The sequence below is a fragment of the Silene latifolia genome, chromosome Y, assembly GCF_048544455.1.
Source record: "Silene latifolia isolate original U9 population chromosome Y, ASM4854445v1, whole genome shotgun sequence".
NCBI lineage: Eukaryota > Viridiplantae > Streptophyta > Magnoliopsida > Caryophyllales > Caryophyllaceae > Silene > Silene latifolia.
The window spans coordinates 410,934,736-410,946,141 of record NC_133538.1 but is presented as its reverse complement, the minus strand read 5'-3'; positions in this window follow the sequence as shown (position 1 = coordinate 410,946,141).

Genomic DNA, 11,406 nt, shown 5'->3' with positions numbered 1-11,406 from the left:
TTTAGTAAGTTGAATTTTTAAGGAATTTATTATATACGCTGCTGACATTGATGAAAAAGCGTCGTAAAGAAAAAACCAGAAGATTTGGTCATGGCCCTTGCCGAGGCAAAGGTGCAGTTTTGTTTTCATTTAAAAGTATCAATCTTTATCATTTTGTAGCTTGTTTCTTATACGTGGATTTGTGATCAACGCTTTGAATGAACAAGCTAAAGTCAACATTTTTTTATTGCAAAAGTGCAGTTCAATCGGTCAATACTTGAGTACAAGGGTCTCTCACAAGTGCAGTTCAATTGCCACTCAAAGGTAGATCTTTTTCTATTTCAATTTCCTGTTACTTGATGTTAATTTTTATTGTATGATATATTTTATTGCATTTAGTTTGATTATTATACATCATTGACCAATTTCCTGTAAGCTCCTCTCTTCTGTTTCTTCAAAACCTAATTTCATGTTTTTGTTGGGGTTCATTAATCTCATTACTTTACATATTGAATATGTGAATAATTAATTTAGTTAAAAAATTAATTCAAGATCTTATGCATGCAAAACAAATACAAGAGTAAGGAGAAAATCGGATCCTTACATTTGATATTTCGGATATTTGGGCACTAGTAAGGTCACCTACCTTACTTAGTTCTTGAGTTTTCCTTATGGATGAACAAGATTCAAGTATAGAATCTCTCCCTAAAGATTGTACCAAGATGATACCCTTAATAGTTTAAATTAATATTAGACTAGTATTAATGTAAACTACCTTAAAAGTGACACAAAATAATTGTCTTATAGCTCTTGAATATTTCGGTCAAGAGGAAGGGTTTTGTGAGATTTTTGCTCTCTTTTTATTTCCCAAAGTATAGAGTTATTTTTGACACACTCTCAAAATGTCACATATCTTATTTGTGTTGTAGAATGAATGAATAATAGAAGAGCACACTACTTGAGTGCCTCATGGGGGAGGGCACCGGTTTTTGGAAGGGTTAGAGTGCCCAACAACTTTTGTTGTTTCTCTTCTCAATGAGTGGTAGGCATGCAAACCTATTTTTAGGGTTAATCATTATGTTACCCACTAACATAAACATTTTAAGGCACACAAACCCCTTCCTCTCTTATGTCACACAACACCCATATAATGAGGGTCCATTTTAAGTTTGTCAATGTAAAATTGTATAGTGTGACAATTGGTCATGTTACTAGAACATGTAATTTATATAATGCATTTTTTAAATAATTAAAAAATCATTAAATAAATGAAATAAATCACATACAAAATTAACTTAGTAATTCACAATCATAATTACTTAAAATGGGTCATAGTATTGTAAATCACAACTTCTTATATTTATAATAGGCAATTCATTCTATATTTTAATTGTTTCAGAAACAATAATTTAATCTAAGAAATAAAACAATTCGATTACTTAGACCGAATCTTATTTAATCAAATTACAATAAGACACGTAATTTTACTCACAAAATCACTCGTCAATTTTAAGGAATTTAATTAACCACTATCGGCATACGATTAATTAAATAATCAATTAAGAGCATTACCCTATAGGTATGACCTTAGGGGATCAACTGGTCACCACCGTCGTACTACAGTAATGTCAAACTCTAGTCAGCCAATCATTACCGATATGTGTGGACCAGTTGACTAAGAAATATAACTTTCCCTCATGTATTCTTAATATGAGATTTAAACATGTGATCTGAATATGATCAACAATGTGATCGCATTATTGTCGGGGACACTTACTCCAACAATCTTCCACTTGTCATCGACAAGTGTGCGTTACCAATTCTCTTGTCCTATTACTATCTCCCACTCAATGCAAGGTGTCTTTCAGGTCGTACTTGCAAGTGATCGTATCGAGAGTGGTTTCCTCGATCTAGAGAATAACTGATTGACCGGAATCATCTACCGTAGATACCTTCCGAGCATGGCCACGCATTTCCATTTCATTACTCCTCGAGTGGCCCTGAGATATTGTTTTAACCCTGACAAGGGGATGGACAATTCCTATCGCGCTATTCCCTTTGACTAGCCACAGCTCATCATAACCCAAAATAAGCCCATTTGACCCCATTTACGAAGGTCGTAGGAACATAAATCAAAGCTACTGTGAAACTGTGCCACCTTTGGCGAATAGTTATTAGTCTAAGAATCGACTCATAAGAATATCATAGTAGCTCTCGCCACGACCAGGCAATATAAATTTGCCAGAACTCTATAAGCGGTCATTAGCCCGACAGAGTGTCCCTCACAGTCTACCTATGTGATCAACTAGTCATCTCTTATGACTCTATGGCACTTGAACTTTCCATCGATCGCATCACACTCTAGTTACTTCGAGATGGCACTTCATGTAAGTAACTAGGGACGAATACTATGTTAATCCAGTTCGCTTTAATGGGGTTTAATATTGTCTCAACAATACCATTTGGATGTAACAAAGTACAGAATGAGTTAACGATAACTCAAACAATAAATGTGATTATCACACATAAGTAGTCAATACCATATTACTATTATATGTCTTATAATCATAAGCGTACTCATGCACTTGTGTAACGCAATAAAAGTTTAGCTTGTGATCATACCATGTGATCAAGTGTTCAAACTTAGTGAATTGCGATATCCTTCAATTTCATGTTATCCTTTATAGCATGAGATTTACTAAGTACATGTCTATACTTCATACTAGACTTAGGTTCTTTAACTTGAAAGAAGCTCCTACTGTTATCATATAACTTGTGATGTGGGTTTCGGTGGACAACACTATTTATAGTTTTGAAGTTCACCACCTAATCACAACGTGCTTAGGTCATTTTGTAGAATTTTGGCAATGGATGACAATAAAATACACTTTTCTAGTATCTTACTCCTTATGTCAATAATTGCCTAGGATTTTCACAAATCTAAATGAGTTCGGAAACTTGAGTTTGTGTAACCTCTTAACACACAACTAAGTATCCTTCTAAATTCCAGAACAGACCATTAGTTCTCCTTGAGAATTCATTACGGTTCCTTGAGGCTTACCAATGAATCTCATATGGGTTAACTTGTTATCGACTTATCATGCTCTAAGCATTTAATTCATCTAGGACATGTGTATAATGGCATTACATGACTATACCAATGGCAGAAACATTGGTTATCGAATTATGTAAACAACAGTTCTTAGGTTCGATAAATAACCATGACTCTATCATGGTAATTCTATATTCATCGACATGAATAACCTACTTATCTGGTTAATCTCTTAAGATGAAGGATCATTATCAACATAAGATACCTATCTAAGTGTCAATCCAACATCCCATGTTTTAATAGATCCACATGATGTCTGATATCATCCAGAATTGAAAACCTAAATACTTCTTTATAAAAGACAGTATATGCTCGTCATTCCCAATGAGTAATATGTTATGCAATTCCTGAAGGATGATTTCTCCCACTAAACTTCATGTCTAAACATGACTATCACCGACTCCCACTGAATTCCACATGTTTAGTTTTTGACAACTCATTCGAAACATTTTATGAATTGAAATAATCATTGCTATTCAAAGTGTTAGTTAAAACCATATATGTCATTCGCATATCCCTTTCAAAATACCCATTTTGGAAAGTGGTCTTAATAACTTACTTATTTCATAATGAAGTATAGCAATGATTTTGAGTCTTTAGCATAGTTAACACTTAACTTAGCTTTTGTAGACATTTACATGCCACTCTATGCAACCTTTAATTATAAATATCTATTTAACTTGGATTGGTCTCAACAATCCCAAATAAATCCATTTACTTGCATAGATATCATTTTAGTTTCATAAGGCTCTTTAAGTAAAATGTCGAATATTAAAATCTCTAGTTATATCCCTCTAGAGTCTTTCTCTTTACAATCCAAGAACATCTTCTTTTGGTCTCCTCACGTAGTTTCCTCAAGAACATCTTCTTTTGGTCTCCTCACGTAGTTTCCTCAAGAACATGTTGTTTTGGTCTCCTCACGTAGTTTCCTCAAGAACATCTTCTTTTGGTCTCCTCACGTAGTTTCCTCAAGAACATCTTCTTTTTGTCTCCTCTATGCGAAGAGTTTGTGGCTAAATTCACTCCTACTCTATCTTTAGGAAAAATGCCCTTTTTCTTCAAAGATAGCTTTTGAGCCACAAAACAACTTAATAGTGATTTAATCGAGACATATTAAAAGGATAATATAGACTAGGTGATTTAATTTTGATAGGTGTATCAAATAAGGTTGGCAACGTTTCCTTGTGTGAGTTCATCAACTCAATCATAATTTTAAAATTGATCTTATATAAGTAAATTGTGACAATTTGGTCACAAAGGCATAAGGAGAATCTAATTCATAGCTTATGGACATATAATGACTCAACCATTACAATTGTCTATTTGATCAATTTAAGTCGATATTCTTATGATTCTGAAAGCAAGTAGTGTATGATGACAAATTTTGGAACAAACGATACGATAAAATAAGTGACTTGGGTTGCAAACCAAGTCACCAATATCCAAAATACAACCATTGTTTAAGGAAACAACCAAATTTTCAATTCGAACGAGGAAATCAAAATAGTTCTAAAAAATTTCAAAATACAACATAAAAATAAAGACAAAATAAAGCCAAGCTTCCCTCGATCTAGCACCATGGGCGGCTACATCTAGCTTCCATCAAGATCTTCTAGGCTTGCTTTTCTTTGCCCTTGTCCTTGCTAGGATGCCCTAATTACAATAAAAAGGGGGTAATCATCACAACTTGTATCAAAATAGCAAAGTTGAGATTGACACATAAAAAGATAGAGATAGTTATTTACCTACTGGAATAACTTTTCCAGCTTTGATGTCGCCTAGGTACTTAGGACAGTTCCTCTTCCAATGCCCAACACCATTATAATAGTGGCATTTGTCCCTGGAGGGGGCACCCTTCTTGGGCTTTGAGGAGCTAGTTTCACAAGCCTTTCCTTTGTTCTTGTAGGGAGTTTTCTTCTTTCCATTGTGACCACCTTTCTTGAAATTCCCTTTGCTCTTTTGATTAATATTGAGCACATCGTTGGTGGTGCTAGCATTTAGCCCCATGTCCCTCTCGACTTGCACAAGCATTTTGTGCAATTCATCGAGGGATACTTTCAAGTTTTGCATATTAAAATTCACCCTGAATTGGACATATGCTTTAACCTTGTTCAAGGAATGAAGAATTCGATCAATGATGAGTTCCTCGGGAATCTCTACCTTTTGCATTTTCAAGGTCTCAACCCATCAACTTGAGCACATGAAGGCTAACTTTTTGGCCCTCCTTGATGTTGAGATCAAAGAATGCGGAAGTCGCTTCATATTGAATGATCCTCGGAGCTTGTGAAAACATGGTCACAAGCTTCGTATAGATCTCATAGGCGGTGCTAATCTTTATAGCACTCCTTTGGAGTTCGGCCTCCATAGAGAAGATCAACACATTTTTGATCGCGGCCGACTCCTTTTGGTAAGTCTCATAGGCTTGCCTAGCGGCGGGAGTAGACCTAGCGGTAGGTGCGGCGGGAGAGGCCTCGGTAAGGTAACGAAGCTTGTCGTCACCCTCCGCGGCCAAGCGAAGTTGCGCGTCCCAATCGGCGAAATTTGACCCATTCTTTTCTAATTTACAACGATCCATGAAGGATCGGAGCCATGAAACATTGGTGAGAGTGTTTGAGATAGTGGTTGCGTTTGAATTTGGAGTTGCCATTGCAATAGAGAAAACAAATTTGACTACAAAATAAAAATGAAGGAATTAATAAGCATCTATTGTTTTGATAATACTTGTAAACATTTTAAACAAGTTTTAAACATTTATATAGTGACCTCCACCCAACTATTATAAATGATCCCGAGATCCTAATTCATATTAACTTGGGCACGGTGAGCCGATTCATCCCTTATCAATATAACTCGGTGGATTAACTCTTTAATCGATTCTACTTCTAGAACTCTCGGTCGATAAAATTACTCTAATATTTATCTTTAGCCCGGAACACATGCGACTACGGTCACGAATACTTCCGTTGAGCTCAATCCAAATTTCAATGTAACAACATTTTATTACCCACTTACCCAACGTAACAAGTTTAGCACCCCGGTGAGCCGAACCTACTTCCTTATGTAATTGGGATTCATGGTTTCTACTATTTGGTAAGGCTAATTCTCAATTATTATTTAGTGAGAGGTCTTGTCAATTTATTATCTATCACATTTTAAGTGAACTAATGCGGTGAACTACGATAATTATAATTGACACGGTCGATGACTCGATAAAATAAAATGCATGTTTAGTTATGGTGATTTAGCGATGCATGCAAACATATAAATAAATGCAAAACATAAAACATAAATCCTAGTATGGCCATCCTAAAAAGAAAATTTAATTAACTATTACAAATTCGGAAACCAACTCCATTGATCCCTTGAACTTCACTTGGCACGCATTCTAAGGCTACACGGTCTTGTCGGAACGCCTTTCCTAATGGCACCGTCTTCAAGGATCTCCGGAATTACAAGTAATAAATAAAAATTACATAATTTCCTATTATACATTTGAAAAAAGAAATTAAATCTATTAAATTACAAAATGGTGATACGAGATCACAAAAATTACAACCGAATCGATATTCCCATACATTCCGGGTAATACCAATTAAAAACTAAGGCCATACTAAGTTAAATTACATAATTCAAAAATTATATAAATAAAAAATATGACAATCATAAATAAAATGCAGTATTAAAATATGTATGAACATGCTTAATTTTATGCCAAATCGCCTTTAAAGAGCTAATATCATATATTTTTCTCGGTTTTATGGATTTGAATGATTATTAACTATTAAAATCATGAAACATTTCATAAATCAAATTTATGTTCAAGTTAATTACCCTAACCTTTTAGGACTTAAAATTTAGTCTTCATAAAAATTTCGACAATAATTCAACTTGAATTTCTAATATTGTTCATTTGGACTCAAAATATATATAAAAAACTCCAAATTAAATTAAAATAATTTCAAAATTTGAAATTTAAACTCTTGAACATTCTAGAATAATTCCATGACATTGATAATATTCAAAACATAGGTTAAAAATTTCAAAAATCTTTCGAGAAAAACATCGTTGCGGTTTATCGAATTTGACAAATAAAATCATTAAAGCATAAGAAAAATAATTTAATCAACTTTTCACTTTTAGATATGAAAAGTGGGATAAATAAGCAACATTGAACGTTTTTCTTAAGTCATGAAAAATGTTTTAGCATTATAGGCTAATTTAAGTCACTATTTATTGAATTTTTACTCAAAAATTCATAAATCATGCAAAAGGAGTTCAATCCATCTAAAAAATTTACACACACTGAGTAAAAATTTATGTGACAACATATTAAATTTTCATGACCATATTCGAAATTTAACTCATATTAACCTAATAACCCTTTTAAATTCAACTTTAACTTATAAAATTCATATTTTATGCAAAATGACTTTATTTTACACGAAATTTAACATGCAACCAGTAGATTATATTTCTGAAGTCATATCCAAACATCACTAAAAAATTCGAAGTTTAACTATTTTTCGTCCAAAATTGACATTTTTCTCATATAAAATCACATTTTAATGCCAATAATATATATAATGAACAATAAAATCCATAAATCATCCTATATGACCTAAAATACATTTAGGACCAGAAACTTTTTACATGCAAAATTTTTTTTTCGTGATTTATCTTCGTAAATCTTAAATAACAAGTTTTATTTGTTAACTAATTAACGCGGAAAAACAAACCCGCTTTTGCATGCAACAACCTTGTGCTCTGATACCACTTGTTGGGGTTCATTAATCTCATTAATTTACATATTGAAGATGTGAATAATTAATTTAGTAATAAAATTAATTCAAGATCTTATGCATGCAAAACAAATACAACAGTAAGGAGAAAATCAGATCCTTACATTTGATATTTCGGATATTTGGTCACTAGTAAGGTCACCTACCTTACTTAGTTTTTGAGTTTTCCTTATGGATGAACAAGATTCAAGTATAGAATCTCTCCCTAAATATTGTACCAAGATGATACCCTTAATAGTTTAAATTAATATTAGACTAGTATTAACGTAAACTACCTTAAAATTGACACAAAATAATTGAATTATAGCTCTTGAATATTTCGGTCAAGAGGAAGAGTTTTGTGAGATTTTTGCTCTCTTTTTCTTTCTCAAAGTATAGAGTTATTTTTAACACACTCTTAAAATGTCACATATCTTATTTATGTTGTAGAATGATTGAATAATAGAAGAGCACACTACTTGAGTGCCTCATGGGGGAGGGCACCGGTTTTTGGAAGGGTTAGAGTGCCCAACAACTTTTGTTGTTTCTCTTCTCAATGAGTGGTAGGCATGCAAACATATTTTTAGGGTCAATCGTTATGTTACCCACTAACATAAGCATTTTAAGGCACACAAACCCCTTCCTCTCTTATGTCACACGGCACCCATATAATGAGGGTTCATTTTAAGTTTATCAATGTAAAATTATATAGTGTGACATTTGGTCATGTTACTAGAACATGTAATTTAAATAATGCATTTTTAACTAATTAAAAAATCATTAAATAAATGAAATAAATCACATACAAAATTAACTTAGTAATTCACAATTACAATTACTTAAAATGGGTCATAGTATTATAAATCACAACTTCTTATATTTATAATAGGCAATTCATTCTATATTTAAATTGTTTCATAAACAATAATTTAATCTAAGCAATAAAACAATTCGATTACTTAGACCGAATCTTATTTAATCAAATTACAATAAGACACGTAATTTTACTCACAAAATCACTCGTCAATTTTAAGGAATTTAATTAACCAGTATCGGCATACGATTAATTAAATAATCAATTAAGAGCATTACCCTATAGGTATTGTAACACCCGCCCTTTTCGTGTAATTTTCATAAAGAAAAGTACTACTTTTCCCTTACCTTATCTAGTTAATTTCATTATATTATTAAAAGTAAATTTAGTTAAAGCTATAATTTTTTTAAAGCTACATTATATAAAATATATGTTTCCGTCGGATAGGAATAATAAAAGTAATAATAATAATAACTATATTAATAATAAAGTTATGTCTTAAATTATAGTAGGTTTAAGACGAATTTCCGTCTAGCAAAGACCATCACATATTTCCATGTGAGACTAGACTAATCTACCCTCGACCTATCCCGTGTCGACAACACATTTCTCAATTTTGGCACCCAACTAAAATTAAAATAATCACTCACTGGCTGACCTATACCATCCGGCCCATTGGTTTTCCCTCCTTTGTCATCAATCAAGAAACATTCCACAAACAACAACAAAAATAAAGGGGAATGCAGAAGCAACTTTCGAACAAGCAGAGCTTCTTAAAACACCATTTTCGTGACCTTGTTGCACAGATCCCGGCTCCATTTCTTCACCATTCCTTATAATTTTTGCACCATTCTTCTCCTTACCCCCTCCTTCATCTTTTGAGGTAAGAAAGACATAGTCTTGTGGAGTTTTCGTCTCGACCCGTCTCATGAATGTTGCGTTTTAAGCAAATCTTGGTTGTTATTACGGTTTCTAGGTGAAGACTTTGAGGACCCAGAAGGAAACTCGTTCATAATAGACCATTCTCTCGAAGATTGAAGAAAGTTAAGTTAAGGGTGATAGGTTACTCGACAAACGTTAGGAAACTCCGCTCTTCCTACTCGTTTTTGCCCTTATTTATCGTAAAGTTTAAGTCTTTATGTGTTTCCCATAGATGGAGTTGATTTTCTGGTGTTTGTGCTCATTTTACATGGTTGTTTGAACACCCTTTTGGTCCGTTTTCTCGCTGGATTCGAGTAGAGGGAAGGGGTCGAGTTCACTGTCCTTCCATGGTTTTTAAGCTACTAGAATTCTGTCTCTTTTCCGTCCTAATGCTACTCTCAAGGTCTGTCTTGGGTTGGGTTTTAAAATGGACTGCTAGGAACTGGTTTATGTGGTGAATGTTAGCGTCCTACCTCTGCCTTATGGCGGATACTTCCGTCTCTCAGACCTGTTTCGTACCCAAATTTTCATGTTATGCTTACCCTGTATGCATTGGTTAATCTTCCTTCCCTTTCTTTCTGAAACATGTACTGTTGACCTCGTGTTATTGGGTATGAATTAAATTGTTGGGCTCAAAAGTCTACGAATTTTGGGCTGATTGTCTTATAAATTTTGGGGTGGGGGATTGTGGTCTCAGTTATTGTGGTTTGGGCTCTTCACTCCCTTCATTTTGGGCTCACCGCCCTACAATTTTTGGCTTCACCTTCTTATAATTTTTTGATCCGCTACCTTTGTATGTTTGAGCTCACCTTGTCTTATGTATCGGTTTTGTATGCTTTCCGTAAATTTTCACATGACGTAAATTATCCATTACCACTTGTTACATTTTATTTATTTTATTTAACCGACAATGTATAATTATAAAATGAAATGTTTATTTTATGTCACAAGTATGAAAAGATGATTATAAATAATTACTTGTTGTGAGTCGTATTCTTGTAGAAATGCCATGATACTATCATATATGCTTGGTCTACATTTACGCCCTACTTGTGTTGTTCTGGCAAGTACGGGTTTGGCCTACTTGTGCTGTTCTGGCAAGTGTGATTTTAGGCTACTTGTGTTGTGCTGGCAAGTGAGTCTTATCTTAGTCTTTCCGCCACTTTCGTGCTGTTCTGGCGATTGGGGTACTCGGTCTCCATTAGTAGTCGAGTCTTGGGTGCGTGTTGTGCTGGCGCACGTCGAATCGGGATGTACACCCGAGAATTTGCATATTTAGACTAGGACCGTATCATTATCGTAGTCCTACCTGGGGAAATTATAGTCTAAGAGTAGTAAATGTTAGCATTTTGGATGGTTATATTGGTCATATCTCCTTGAATTACGTGCTCATGGTTAAGTGTTCTTTGTTTGTTCCCGTTACTTCCCTCCTCTATTATTATTATTATTATTTAATAATGCTTAGGCCTTGCTTACTTGTTTATCTCATTTCCTTTTTCCGTATTCTTGTCATCTTAACTTGTATGATCCCATGTCTAGTCGTAGTTCAATGCGTTTACATTCTATTTAATATGATTATTTATTTATGTTCCTTGTTATATCCATCTTGATGTTTGTGGCTGGGACAACCTTGAGTTACTCCCCACTGACTGTGGCTTTCATGTTTACATAAATGACAGGTTGGTGAAGATGCTTATATGGGGTTTGACGTGTGAGCTAGCGAGTACCCCGGACTTTTAGATTTTTTTATTCACCGCTTAGACTCACCTATTTCGTTATGTCATTCGAGAGATATATTTTCC